Source organism: Apaloderma vittatum, unplaced genomic scaffold (assembly GCF_000703405.1).
Source record: "Apaloderma vittatum isolate BGI_N311 unplaced genomic scaffold, ASM70340v1 scaffold4643, whole genome shotgun sequence".
Classification (NCBI taxonomy): domain Eukaryota; kingdom Metazoa; phylum Chordata; class Aves; order Trogoniformes; family Trogonidae; genus Apaloderma; species Apaloderma vittatum.
In genome coordinates, this window is record NW_009706305.1 from 17,947 (window position 1) to 31,796 (window position 13,850).

Genomic DNA, 13,850 nt, shown 5'->3' on the forward strand with positions numbered 1-13,850 from the left:
AGCAGGAGACTCCACAGCCTCTCTAGGCAGCCTGGGCCAGGGCTCCGGCACCCGCACAGCCAACAAGTTTCTCCTTGTGTTGCGGTGGAACTTCCCATGTTCTAGCTTACACCCATTATTCCTTGTTCTATTGCTGGGCACCACCAAAAAGAGACTGACACCTTCCTCCTGACCCCCACCCCTCAGATATTTCTCTACGTTCATAAGGTCCCTCTCAGCCGTCTCCTTTCCAGGCTGAACAGGCCGAGGTTTCTCAGTCTCTCTTCCCAGCAGAGATGTTCAGTCCCTTGATCACCCTTGTAGCTCTCCCTTGGACTCTCTCCAGTAGGTCCCTGTCTCTCTGGAACTGGGGAGCCCCAAACTGGACCCAGGATTCCAGGGGTGGTCTCCCCAGGGCAGAGCAGAGGGGCAGGAGAACCTCCCTAGCCCTGCTGGACACACTTTTCTTGATGCCCCCCAGCATCCCACTGGCCCTCTTGGCCACAAGGGCACGGTGCTGTCCCAGGGACAACTCACTGCCCACTGGGACTCCAAGGCCGTTGTCTCATCAAGCTGGAATTACATCCTCTGTTTGGCATTCCTCTGAGAAACTTTCCAGTAGCAATGCTTATGTCTTCGACAAGGCATCTTGCCTTTGTGAAGGCCCGTGTTTTTTGACGTATGTTCTCCAGATTGCCTCTAAAAGAGTATCAGAAATTCCCCAAGGTCTCTACACAGCTGTACTGCAGCTATTTTTCCATACATAAAGCAACTATTTGCCAAGAACCAGCTTGCTGTGTTCTAGACGAGGGAAACCCAAATAGAGAAGTTTCAGTTACAGAATACAGCACGTTTGTATATGCATCAGCTCTGCTTCAGAAAAAATGTAAGTCTGAAGAAGAGGAAAGTCTTCTGAAGAAGAAAAGAATGCAGTAATTTGAAAGGTATAGCAATGTAGAAATGAAGTTTATACAAAAGCTTTGTGAGCCAATCTTTCTTTTCAATGCAAATGAAGGGAAGATCATGACCACAAAAGTACTAAGCAAGTTTATACTAAAAGATCTCTTTTCTAGAGACAAAAAAAATACTTTTTAAAAATTATTTAAGAGTGATACTTAGTACAAATTATTGTAATATGTTAGTCTCATTGTTTTAACCTTAGTGAAAAATGGGGTTTTCTTAAACAGTTATGACCTCAGACTGAGGATTGTCAGCATCAGCAATGCATGTTACTCATTTTTTGAAATTAATATAATAAACCTTTTTCACAGGAACAGGCATATAACTATTTTTACCTGCGTTGTCTCTTGAATCCCACAGATGCACACCACTGGCTGGCAGTAACTGATGTAGTCATAAGTGTGACTGTCTAACATACAGAGGAAAAAACCCCACGTTTACTTTGGACCAATTTCAGCACTCAGTATCAAATTTTTGCTTTTGGAGATGAAACCTTGTAATGGCCTGACCTTGCCTGGCAGATAGCCAAGACCCAGAGCTCGCCCACATCAGTCCTCCATAGACTCCCTGGGGGGAAAACGACCTGGTGTATTTTCAAAGCTTACCCACAAGGCTGTGCTGAAACTCTTCAAATGCTTTTTGCTCTGTTCATTTTGCAAGCTTTTTGCTCGCTCCATTTCAGTAACGTGGAGCCATTTGAGGTGATGAAGATGACATTTGTTTATACAGCACTGCAGAGATTGGGTCCATCTAAGACCAAGCTTGGAGTTTAAAGTGAGAGTGTGCGTCACTCATAGCCTTAAGTGTGAGATTACCTTCCCAACCAGAAATCAATGAGTTGTTGACTTGGCAGCGGGTCGTCTCAAAAACAAAAATAAAAATAGGAGGGACAGGGATGACATTGTGGGCCTGTGCCAACTTTTTTTGTGGGTCAATGCAGCACTGAAACAATATTGGACTGTGTGACTGACAGGCTTTGTAAGAGTGGTTTTCAAAAGTGAATTTGTAAAAGATAAACTCCAGCAGAGGTATGGGAGACTGCATATGTACTGAGCGGTTATGTTGTCACAGGCTAAATTGGTGCTGATATCAGTGGCTATTTGTTATCTCTCCTGATGTTGAAATAGAAGTCAATGTGCATGTACTCAGTATCACTCCTAAATAATTTTTATTTTTTTTTGCTTCTAGAAAAGAGATCTTTTAGTATAAACTTGCTTAGTACTTTTGTGGTCATGATCTTCCCTTCATTTGCATTGAAAAGAAAGATTGGCTCACAAAGCTTTTGTATAAACTTCATTTCTACATTGCTATACCTTTCAAATTACTACATTCTTCTGTAGAAGAAAAGAATGCAGAGAAAAGTAAGAAAAATGACAATTGAAAGCTACTGCGGGAAGATGGAGTCTTTGCCAAAAGCAGAGATTTGGCAAAAAGTCTCAATTTTTTTTTTTGAAGAAAGAAATAATAAATAATTTTCATCCTATTTCACTGTTAACATGTCACTTTGAGAGCAACAATACCTTGTTCTAAGTTTAGCACTCTACTTTTACTCTTGCTCTTTTCTGAAATACTTGCATTATTACTTTTAATATGTCATTATGTCACTGAAACCACTTCAAGGCGAGAACAGTATCGCTGTGTTTCCTTTTTCTGTGCTGCTTTCCTAATATAATTTCTATACAGTAATAAAATGTAATTCTGACTTCATGTATTGATTTAGCATAAATAAAATTCTCACAGAACAGGAATTCAATCTCTTAAATGGCATTAATAAATTATTCCATAAAGAGTTATGTCTCCTTCCAAAGAGAGTGAGGCATTTCCACTATCAAATAACTGTGGAAAGACCCTCTCTGTGGCCGTGCAGGGTGGGCAAGGCTTGCAGCTCCTCCCTGGCTACGTTGATTACTTGTCATTGCATGGGATTTGTTGGAGCGTGGGACAGGCTGACTTGTAAAGATCTCATGCCAGGTTGGTAAGGTAGGAGATGTCACCAGCTGAGCTGGTGCACGATTCCATGGGTTCTGTCATTTCTGAAGGCTGCTGGTATTTTAGGTCTGATAGGTTTACATGAGAGGAAAGCCACTGACCCTTGTAGAATCAATGCCACAGGCTGAGTGACAGCTGAATATTTGGACTAAAGCTTGAAACTTTATCGATGAAAAGTATTAGTTTGTGATGATCTGTGCGCAATTTAGAGTTAGGAGTTAAATACATAAAGGTGAGAGAAAAGCAAGTTAGCCGAGTTCATTGACTTACAGATAAGATGCTCATGTATATTGTCATTCAAGGCCCATTTCTACTCTGTGAGCTACATCTACATCTTCTGCATCCTAAGTGAATCCTCCCATCATGTGGTCAACTGAGGTTTTATTTTGAAAGTTCCTGTCTTCGACAAGATAGGAAAGAAATAGCCACAAACCAGATGTCTTGTTCTCAGCATTTCCGTCTTGCAGGAACAGCATCTTGACGGTGCTTGGTGAGAGTCACAGTTTCAAGCTTGCTAATTTTGAATTCCTAATTCGGTACTACTTGAAGTCATGAACTGTGCACTGCTGCTCAGACATGTACTAACAAGCATCACATCTCCTTTTCTGGTCTCCTGTTGAAGGACAAAGCTATATAATGTGCTGTATAATTGCTGTTGTTTCCTGAGAGCTGCCTCTCTCTTTTTTCTTTTGAACAAATGAGAGAGTTGGGATACCAGTTACTCCTCTCTTTTTCTCTCACGTATGCCCAAACAAGGAGGAAATGGTTGCTTGTCCTCGTAGATGTATGTAAATTGGTTTCAAGAATATCAGTGCCTGTTGACCAGGTTTTGTGTAGCTATAAATGTCTTCTTTGATGCATACACTTCACAGCCTTCGTGTAGGCTCCTCTTCATGGTGAGGAGCTTCATTAAGCCAAAACAGAGCAGGCATGAAGCCTGCAGTGGTGCTAGCGGCACGACAGGACGCTTCTAGCAGGAGGCAAAGTTGGAGAAGGAGTGTCAGTTGAACTGAGATTGCCTCACATTCATAGGCTTTTTTTAATAAAAAAATGCTCAGGAGTCATCAAACAAATGCTGTTCAACAGCTATTTCAATCTCTTTCCCCTTCTTCAAAGTATTTGGATAGAACAGGTGGGTATGTATTCCCCTGTATTTATGGAATTTTCTTTTGCTTCGATTTTTTTCTGCATAGCATTTTTTTTTAAATTGCATCCAGCACTCTATTACTTAGCTTCGAGATCTTGCCTGTAGCTAAAAATATAAATAAATCAAGAGTTTGTTTAGTTTAATTCCTGGTGCTGCGATTCTTTTTCATCCAACTGTCATTATGAATTAGTCATTTCTTTGCTCAAAACCATCAAGTACAACAGCATCCAAGGTAAATACTTCAGTAAATCAAGATTGATAAATTAAATAGTTATAACTTCAAAAATCTAAGATAAATAGGAAGGGGAGAATATTTTTATAAGGTTTATTCAGGTTTCCTTGGCAAGAACTTGATCTACAGTAGACATCCCAGCCAGTACTTTCCCCTGCAACGTGACACTCTTGGCTGAGAGACATCACAAACACAAGCGAGTGACCGTGTGATGGTAACTGCTCTGAACAGCTATGACTGTGTGCCCATGGCTCCTCTGAAGTGGTTCACGGGCAGCAATCGCATATATAAAAAGGGCTGTTAGAAGGTAGCATGGGTAACCCAGCCCAGAAGCTAGCACGGGATAGCAGGGAAGGGACTGTATGCAAGAAATAAATGCAGGTGTTCTGCACAACTGATTAAGTGAGGAAGACTTTTTGTTTGTTGGGGTGGGGTTTTTTTAGCCAATTATATATAACAGCATTTAAGGGAGAAATTGCAGCTTGCACTAATCAATAATTAATAAATTCAAGTGACTAGAAGGAACGTGTTCATTCCCTTTGCTCCCTTGCACTGGTTGCTTACTTGTTGTCCTGGAAAGCTGAATCATACACGTTTTGTAAGGCTGCCCCCTGGTCCTCTAAGGATCAAGGCAGCTTCCTCATAGAGGACTGAACTATGCAGGGCCAGCAGCACATGTCTAACAAATACCTGAGCATCCACTGTTTATCAAGGGCTAAGGAGAGCAGAAGGTTATATTAAAGAAGAAAAGAGCAAATTTCCCTGCTGTGATTACTTTGAGGTAAAGGATGCCAGAGTTCAGTGCTGGAAAGGAGAGCTCTGGGAGCTGCAGATGTCCTTTTCTGTCCGAAGAGGGGATGCTGTGACAGTGTCATGTGAGTCCTCTGTTAAAAGAGTATTTTTGATGACGTTAACCAGACTTTGGAGACCAGCTGGTATGAAGCACAGCTCAAGAAACTGAGCTGCCTCAAGGCCTTAGAGCAGCCTTTTTACTTTTATGTCTTGGCTAATGAATAGGCTGCCCTTTGGCATCTGTTATATAAGCCAAGAGCTTTTTAAGCCCAATGTATTTCACATTCTCTTGAAAAAACAGAATTTTTGACCCAATAGGGTAATGCGTAAGCAATTCCCTGAGTTATAGCCTTCCCTGAGTTTTCCCAGTGTGGGTTTTTGCTCCATAAAGCACATTATGAGCATGCAGAAAGCAGTTCCATGGACAAAACTGCTTTTGCAGCGTTGCTTAAAAGTATCCAGTGATGTCAACATGATCGCACCATTCTTCTGAGCCAGGACGCTGTCCTAGATCAACCAAAATCAGTGAGATTATTTCCAGTGATTTCGCTCTGCGGTAAGTTGGGTCTTAAATAAGAGAAAAAAGTATGAAAAAATTACATTCCATGTATTTTTGGGGGCCCTTCAGTACCAGGGATACTGGCTCTTACAAATACTGCCTCTACTCAGAAAGTTTCCCTCTTGTAATAAGCTCTTTCTTCTCCTACAAAAAAAGGGGAAAACAGAGGTCATCTACATAAAAAATGTGCATTTGGCACACTCCCGTGCCTTGGAACGATTCAGATCTTGGATTCTGCTGCCCTGTAAGCAGAGAACAGCACAGGGCATGTTTGTGGTGGACTCGGTATAAACTTTCACATTCTGCTTCTTTAAGGAAAAAAAAAGGTACAAATAATCTGTTTTACCTGAAGCTCACTGTTAAATTGGTCCTCAGTCAACGGCAGTCTAAGAATAAGCTTTCCTGCTAATTTTGTTCAGTGATAAAGTCCCTGCCAGCAGTATATAGTGGGGAAACTGTATGTGGTTAGCCTTGATTCCTTGGCCATCAAGCACACAATTTGAACAACAAGTGGGAAATTCCTATTGACCTGGGTTTATACTGTTTTTCAGAGATTTACACCTGTTTCTTTTTCAATGTTGTCTTCCTCTGCATCCATTCTTTCCTGGAAATTTTTTTTTCTGTTGTAAAAGATCAAAGCTAGAGGCAATATGTATTTGCTCTGAAAAGTGACTTCTGTTATATCAAGATTCAGTCCACTAGATTAAAAATTGATGTGTAATAAAAAAAAAAAAAAATCCCCCAAACCATCATCAAGGATACAACTCCTGCAACCTCATGGATTATTTTTGGATAGGGCCAATTACATGAGCGTAGCTGGAGAACACACAAGTACCTGTTACAGTGTCAGTGTTAAGCGACAGGGAAGCGTAATTAAATGTGCTGTTCTGGTGGGCTTGGAACCTATTTGCAATCAAGCAAACTATTGAGCTTTTCAGCAGATTTGGCATGCTCCACTCAGAAAAGGTCCAGTGCTGGGACAGCAGCCATGTTTCACTGTGTTTCCCTGCCCCTCCTGACTGAGGAGCATTCACAGTGACACGTGTGGCAGATTACACAGGGTCCACGCGCACCAAAATTTCCTCTGGCCAGGATTAATCTCTCATTTTTATGAGCACTAAATTTAATCGACGCTTACCCCCAAATTAAAAAAAATAACAAGAACATATTACTAAAGCAAATAGAATTTGCTTTTTCTGCATAAATAAAGTGGAATCTTACTTAATCTTTCTTGCTTTGGATGAAGAAAACATGGTATCAGGTTCCAAACCTTTCCCGGCCTCCTGGATGTTCCTGAAATTAACTCTTCGGGTGGAAAATGAAAGCGACAAGTTACACATTGGTTTACTCTTTCGTTTTATCTCCCATATGACTAGGGAAGAACCACTGAAATAAAAGTAGGAATGCATTAATATGTATCAAAGTATCGAAATTGAGATTTCTAAGATTGCTCCATACACTCACTAATCTATAATAATTAGATCTTGCTTTAGTAGAATCCTTTAAATGAATGTTTCGCAAACAGTATGTCCATATTTTGTTTCTGAAGACTGAATAGCTAAGTAATAGTTAAGCATATAAACTCACATGTAGTAGCTTCCAGGAGAAAAGAATTTGGGAAAATAGACTGATGTTAAGACCTCTCCAGGTAATATGAGCTTCTGATCTAATGTGGTTCTCTTGGGTCAGAGCTGTTATTGCCAGGCACTGTAACTCCAGCTTTGAGGAAAGAAGACTAACCTGGAGAGCTGTAGACCCACCAGGGAACGAGGAACCAAGGAACTTCCTCTGTCCTAGTTCGCTCCCTGTGATGCTGGTCAGTTGCAACACAAAGGCCATTTGGAAATTGAGGAATATAATACTTTGAAATATAACACTTTTGAATTTATTGGGAGATAAAAAGCACTGAAAGACTGTGAAGTTATCTTCACTAAGGTGGAACAAATAAGCCTTTAAAAAAAACCCACATCCCGTTATATGGCTTGGTTTTATGGAAATCAAAGAGGAAGCAGGACATAAATGTTAGTAAGAGAAAGTGTTTTATATATACATATCCATAAATGATGGGATCACTAAAGGGGAGTTGTTCTGGAAGGCCAGCCCCTGTCCATATCCTTCACTTTGTACAATTCTATTGTGATCCTATGACAAAGTCTGTGTTTCATAGGTGAGACTTCTGTGTAGCTGTATACACCCCGCAGCTGCTGCTGTATTCTAAGTACTCAAGGCTAGAACCTGCAGTAGTTTGGCAGAGTGAGTACAGAATAGGAATTAGGACTTTCAGAGCTATCCACTAAATTTACACGCCTGTTCCAATACAGTTAATGAAATAAAAATCCATAACTGAAGGTCTCAAGCAGGAATCTCTGGAAAAATACAACATAAGATTTAGGTAGCTCATAAAGTAACATATACCATCCCCATTTTTCTGAGCAAAAATGTGCTGTATACCTTCTGTGTTTAGAAAAGAAAAAAAAAAGAAAACCCCAAACACTTCTCTGAGAAGCAGCACTAATGGGGAGACATGTTAACAGGAGTGCTGATTCATTTCATTAAAATGGGCAGGCAGGAACTGAGGAAAGTGAAAGAGCTGTTGGAACATGTTTTCTTGAGAACACACCTAAATTAAGAGGCTGTCAGAGACATGTAGTTCATAGTGTTGGCAACCCAGGTGTAACAAATTTCCAAGATGACTATTAGTGAGTACTAACAGCTAAAAAAGCATTTCTAATTTCTTTCTGAATAAGGAGACTTAAGTGTCAAGAGGAACAGGTGACTCTAAACAGAAGTGAAGGTCAGTCAGGATACATTTGTGAAGTAATGGCCATTAGCAGGGAAAACACAAATGATTTCCAGATATGGTGGAGTTCAAATCATGTGATTTGATTTAAGAAAAAGAACCAGGAATGGAAAGAGTAGAAAGATTATGTCATACTTTCCTAGTGCAGAATTTTTTTGTTTTCCATGTCAAGGTTTTTGTCTTGGACGGTGGATCTTGGATCTGGTTTCGTATGGCAATTCCTATTTTCCTGTATATGCTTTTCTCTTTATATATTTCAGAATAACATTAATTGTGCTGGGAAAAAAAAAGACACACACTCTCCTATTATTTTTATTTTCTGAGTACTATGTTGTTTTTCATTTGTGGGTCAGATTCTCACTAAATTGGAACTGAAGAGCCCTTAGGGGATTTTATTTCCTCAATGTGATTGATCAGTGCTTGAAAAGATTACTTTTTTATTTCACTGGGAATTCGGCATGGCTTTCAAGAATGTTTGTCAGCTTTATTACTCTGTTCCTTTCAGTTAGTGGCCAATGATCTGCAGTGGTAGGACGCACGTTGGAGAAACTTGTGTAGAAATGTTTTCTGTAGGGTGAACCCCATGCTGGAGCAGAAGTGTGAGGAGTTCTCCCCCTGAGGAAAAAGGAGCAGCAGAAACAATATGTGATGAACTGACTGCAATCCCCATTCCCCATCACCCTGTGTCACTGGTGAGGAAGGTGGCGAAATCAGGAGTAAACTTGAGTCTGGGAAGAACGGAGAGGTAGAGGGACGGTGTCTAAAATTTGGTTTTATTTTGTGTTATCCTTCTCTGATTTGATTGGTAATAAATTGAATTAATTTCCCCAAGTCGAGTCTGTTTTTTCCATGATGGTATTTGCTGAGTGGTCTCCCTGTCCTCAACTTGACCCGCAAGCCTTTTGCTATATTTTCTCTCCCCTGTCCAGCTGAGGAGGGGGGTGACAGAGTCGCTTTCATGGGCACCAGGCATCCAGCTAGTGTCAACCCACCACAGATGTGTCTGACCACTTAAAACGAGTTTGCTAATGTTGTCTCAGCTAGACAGACAACAGAGGACTTCTGGGTCCTGATCTTTCCTCTATATACTTTCTAGATAATGCTTGTCATAAGTGACTGTTTCTGGTGTCTGTGTCAGGCTCACAGAACCTCATGATCTCATGGCTACTCTTTTAGCTGTATCCACAAATCATGGTGTGACAAGCTAACCTTATTTTCTGCCCTAGGATGCAATTCTATGCTGTGTCTGCCTGTCTCACGGAAACTTTCTTTAAACCAGATGCTTTTGCTATTCCTGGTGTTTTGTGCTTGAACTGCTGTTGAGCACAGCAAGAGTAACCAGCTGGAAGAGGAGGCCAAAGGCAAGCAGAGTAATGACTGCAGCGTGCCTTCTCAAGCAGCCTGGGCAGCCCAAAATGAAGGAGAGCCCTCACCTGCCGGCAAGTAAGGAAAGCAAAAGTATGTGGCCCTAGAGAGAAGTAAAATCTTTTGGTTATTGCTGGAAAGCTTATACCACTTGCTGATCTGTATTGTGTCTGTTGACTGTTTGCCCTAAGACCTTAGCTCCAGGAATTATCCCTCACACCGAGATGCCAGCTCCCAAGTACCTGCATCAGCCTTTGCAAGATTCACCTCCAGGAGAGGGCTCCCAGGACATGTAGCTCCTGTTCTTGGGTCAAAAAGGGTCAGGAGGCAACATTTAATTTGGGCAGGGGTCAGGAGATGAGTCAGGATCAAGCCAAAGACTAGAAAAGCTTATGCAGGCTGACTGTGGAGCGAACACCATGCCTGATGTTCCCAGTGTGGATGTACTTAGGATGCCCTAAGGCTCTGGCCTCAAAAGTATTTTAAAGGAGTTGTATGATATATCCCTACTAGTACTTTATGAAGCTGTTTATAGTAGTTGAATGCCAGGAGTTTGGGATTTTTAACAAAAAAAACAACAAAGCAATTCTAGAAGTAGCCTTTCTTCAATCATGGGGTTTTTATGGCAGATGGAAAACATGGAGTAGTCATATTACTATTTCAAATTGGCATATTCTTTTTAAAATGTCAGAAGCTACCCGGTAATGTCTTTTGAATCCAATAGAGCTAATGCAGATTTACATGAACATTACTGAGAGGAGAAATTGGCCATTTTTGGACATCAACATTTTCTAAGCAAAGGGATATGTTGTATCTCCAGTAAAGCTTCATAACCCCTCATTAATGGGATTTATGGAACTTGAAAAGAAAATGGTCTGCTGGGCAACAACTTTATTCTTTTCAATCTGTGCCAGCTAGTGATACATACTTTTTAAATTTAATAACAAAAACACCTGCCCGGAGCACCTTTTAGACTTTTGCTTGTATGTGCATTGTTTCTGAGTATTTTATTTCTATCAGATAGCTATACTGTCTTTAATAGAGTATTTTATACACGGAGAGTTTTTGCAGTGCTTAGTAAAGTTCCGTCTCCCTAAAACTGGATTTCAGAGTTCTCAAATAGGGCACTTTCTGCAATAACTTTCCATCATCCCTTCCAACATTCTTTGTCTCTTTGGAAAATCATGGCTGATTAAAAGTCTAATGCAACAGCTGTTTGTGATCATATGATTGATATGTTTTCTAGACAGATGCTGAGTATTAGAAGCAGAAGCATTCTGAATTCTTTGCAGTGCTCAAACAATTTTGAATTTATACTTTTTAAAGTCACAGTAGGACAGAACTGCCAAGCATTGCAGACCCTACATACTTAGGAAGATTGATCACACCACACAAAAAAGTGCCTGTGGGCTGACTTTAGGAGATGAAATTCTTTGTCTGCATGAATCAACAAGTGCTCTGAAAACTTTTAACAACTTGCCAAACCCATAGACTACTGTGCAAATTTTTTTTTTTGCTGTTTAATATCAGAAGTGAAGTCCCCTTGTGAAAAAACATACTCATTAGCTAGCCTTAGCTGACCACTACATAAGAATCATAGAATGTTTGGCGTTGGAAGGGGCCTCTAGAGCTCACCCAGTGCAACCCCCTGCCAGAGCAGGGTCACCCAGGGCAGCCACACAGGAACGCGTCCAGGCGGGTTTGAAAGTCTCCAGAGCAGGAGACTCCACACCCCCTCTGGGCAGCCTAGGCCAGGGCTCCAGCACCCGCACAGCAAAGAAGTTTCTCCTCGTGTGGAGGTGGAACTTTCCATGTTCTAGCGTAAACCCATTATTCCTTGTTTTGTTACTGGGCACCACCAAAAAGAGACTGACACCTTCCCTTTGACCCCCACCCCTCAGATATTTCTCTATGTTCATAAGGTCCCTCTCAGCCATCTCCTTTCCAGGCTGAACAGCCCCAGGTCTCTCAGTCTCTCTTCACAGCAGAGATGTTCAGTCCCTTGATCACCCTCGTAGCTCTCCCTTGGACTCTCTCCAGTAGATCCCTGTCTCTCTGGAACTGGGGAGCCCCAAACTGGACCCAGGATTCCAGGGGTGGTCTCCCCAGGGCAGAGCAGAGGGGCAGGAGAACCTCCCTAGCCCTGCTGGACACACTTTTCTTGATGCCCCCCAGGATCCCAGTGGCCCTCTTGGCCACAAGGGCACGGTGCTGTCCCAGGGACACTCACTGCCCACTGGGACTCCAAGGTCTGTCTCCACGGGGCTGCTTTCCAGCAGGACGTCCCCTGATCTGTGCTGGTGTTATTCCTCCCCAGATGCAGGACTCTACACTTGTCCTTACAGAACTTCATGAGGTTCCCCTTTGCCCAGCTCTCCAGCCTGTCCAGATCTCGTTGGATGGCAGCTCAGCCTGTAGGTGTGTCAGCCACCCCCCCAGTTTTGTATCATCAGCGAACTTGCTGAGGGTGCCCTCTGTCCCCTCATCCAGGTCATTGACGAAGAGGTAGCCGAGGGTGGTGAAACCAGCAGAAGCTGCAGGAGGAGCATAGGTGGTGATACAGCATTTAAACATTTTGCAGTATGGAAGACATTAGACTTGTTATTGCCTTTAAAAAATCAAAATGCACTCAAGGGCAGAAACACCCCCAACGTCTGCTTTAGCCTCTGAAGAGAAAGCAAGCCTGCAGAGGCAGTGACCCTTTTCCATCCCTTCGGTGACATGTCCCCAGTTGGGTGACACGCAGGGCTCCATCGCAGAGGCTGGCAGAGCAATCACTTTCTTCTGAGGCCTGGATTGGGCTTTTCCACCTCCCAGCTTGATGCATGTTTGGGAGCTGGTCCCTGCAGAGAGTTCACATTCAGGCGCTGCAGGCAAACTGCCCAACTCCACACTCTGTGTTTCCCCCTTGCAGCTGCCCTCTGCCCACACCGTACCCTGACCACCTGCTGCCTTGAGGCATGGTGTACCCCGACTGCCTCATACTCCAGGCTGTGGGGAACATTTCAGAGCACTGACCCCCATCCAAATCCAAACCCACGCCATGAGCTGAGTGCTGAGGCTCTCTCTGCCTCAGAGAGTCCTCACCAGCACCCGCCGAGTGCTCCTGCCTGTGCTGTTTGCAGCTTTGTCACCCAGCACTGTCGCTCCCTCCAGCCTTTATCCCCCATGCTGGGAAGCTGGAGAAGGAGCTTCAGCAAAGGTTTGCAACGTGGCATGGTCCTGAGGGCACAGCAGCTCGGTGAACGCGGCCCGGGCCTGGGCTGAGGGGCCGCACCTGGACCAAGACCAGGCCCAGCTCCCTCCCCTCGGCAGAAGTTATATAGGGCCAGTCTCTAGCCAGTAGTAACTCCTTTGGGGAAAGTCCTCTGGTAGTACCTCAGAAAGAGCTGATGCACAAAGGCAAGTTGTTTCTTTTAATATCCCTTACAGTCCCGACCCACTCTGGGAGTAGCTGTGGGTGGTGGGAGCGAGAGGAAGGGAAGATTTCCTTCTTGTCCAGAGGTGACTTGGAGCCAGAGTTTTTAAAAGCCTTTACTTCACGTTTAGGGCAAGGTTACTCCTCCTGCAATTTGGTAGGCTTGTGAAAGCCCGTGTAAGGGCTTTTGTCTTCCCTCAGCCACCCCTGTAGTTTGAGGAGGCTGCGGCTGTATGCATGTGCCGTGAGGCAGAGAGGGGGCTTGGGCCTCTAAGTGGTATGTATAGGGAAACTTGGGAAAGGTTTGGATGAAGTTGTGCTCTAATTGTAGGGTGATACGATTCCCAGTAAGTATTCATGAGGGAAGTTTTAATGGTGCCCTTAAATGTTGTGTGTGCTCTTTGTATCACTGGCTCTCTCACAAGGATTTGTTTTTCTGATGTTGTCACATATCATGAGCTTGGGTAAAATATTCCTTCTATACCAAACTAGCCTCAGAAAAGTAGCTGAAGATGTTTGATGCTTTTTAAGGAGGAGAAATCTTCAGTGGCATGGCTTTCCTTCTGGAAGATATGTGATGTTGGGTGTCTTGATTGCTGCTAGGAAGAT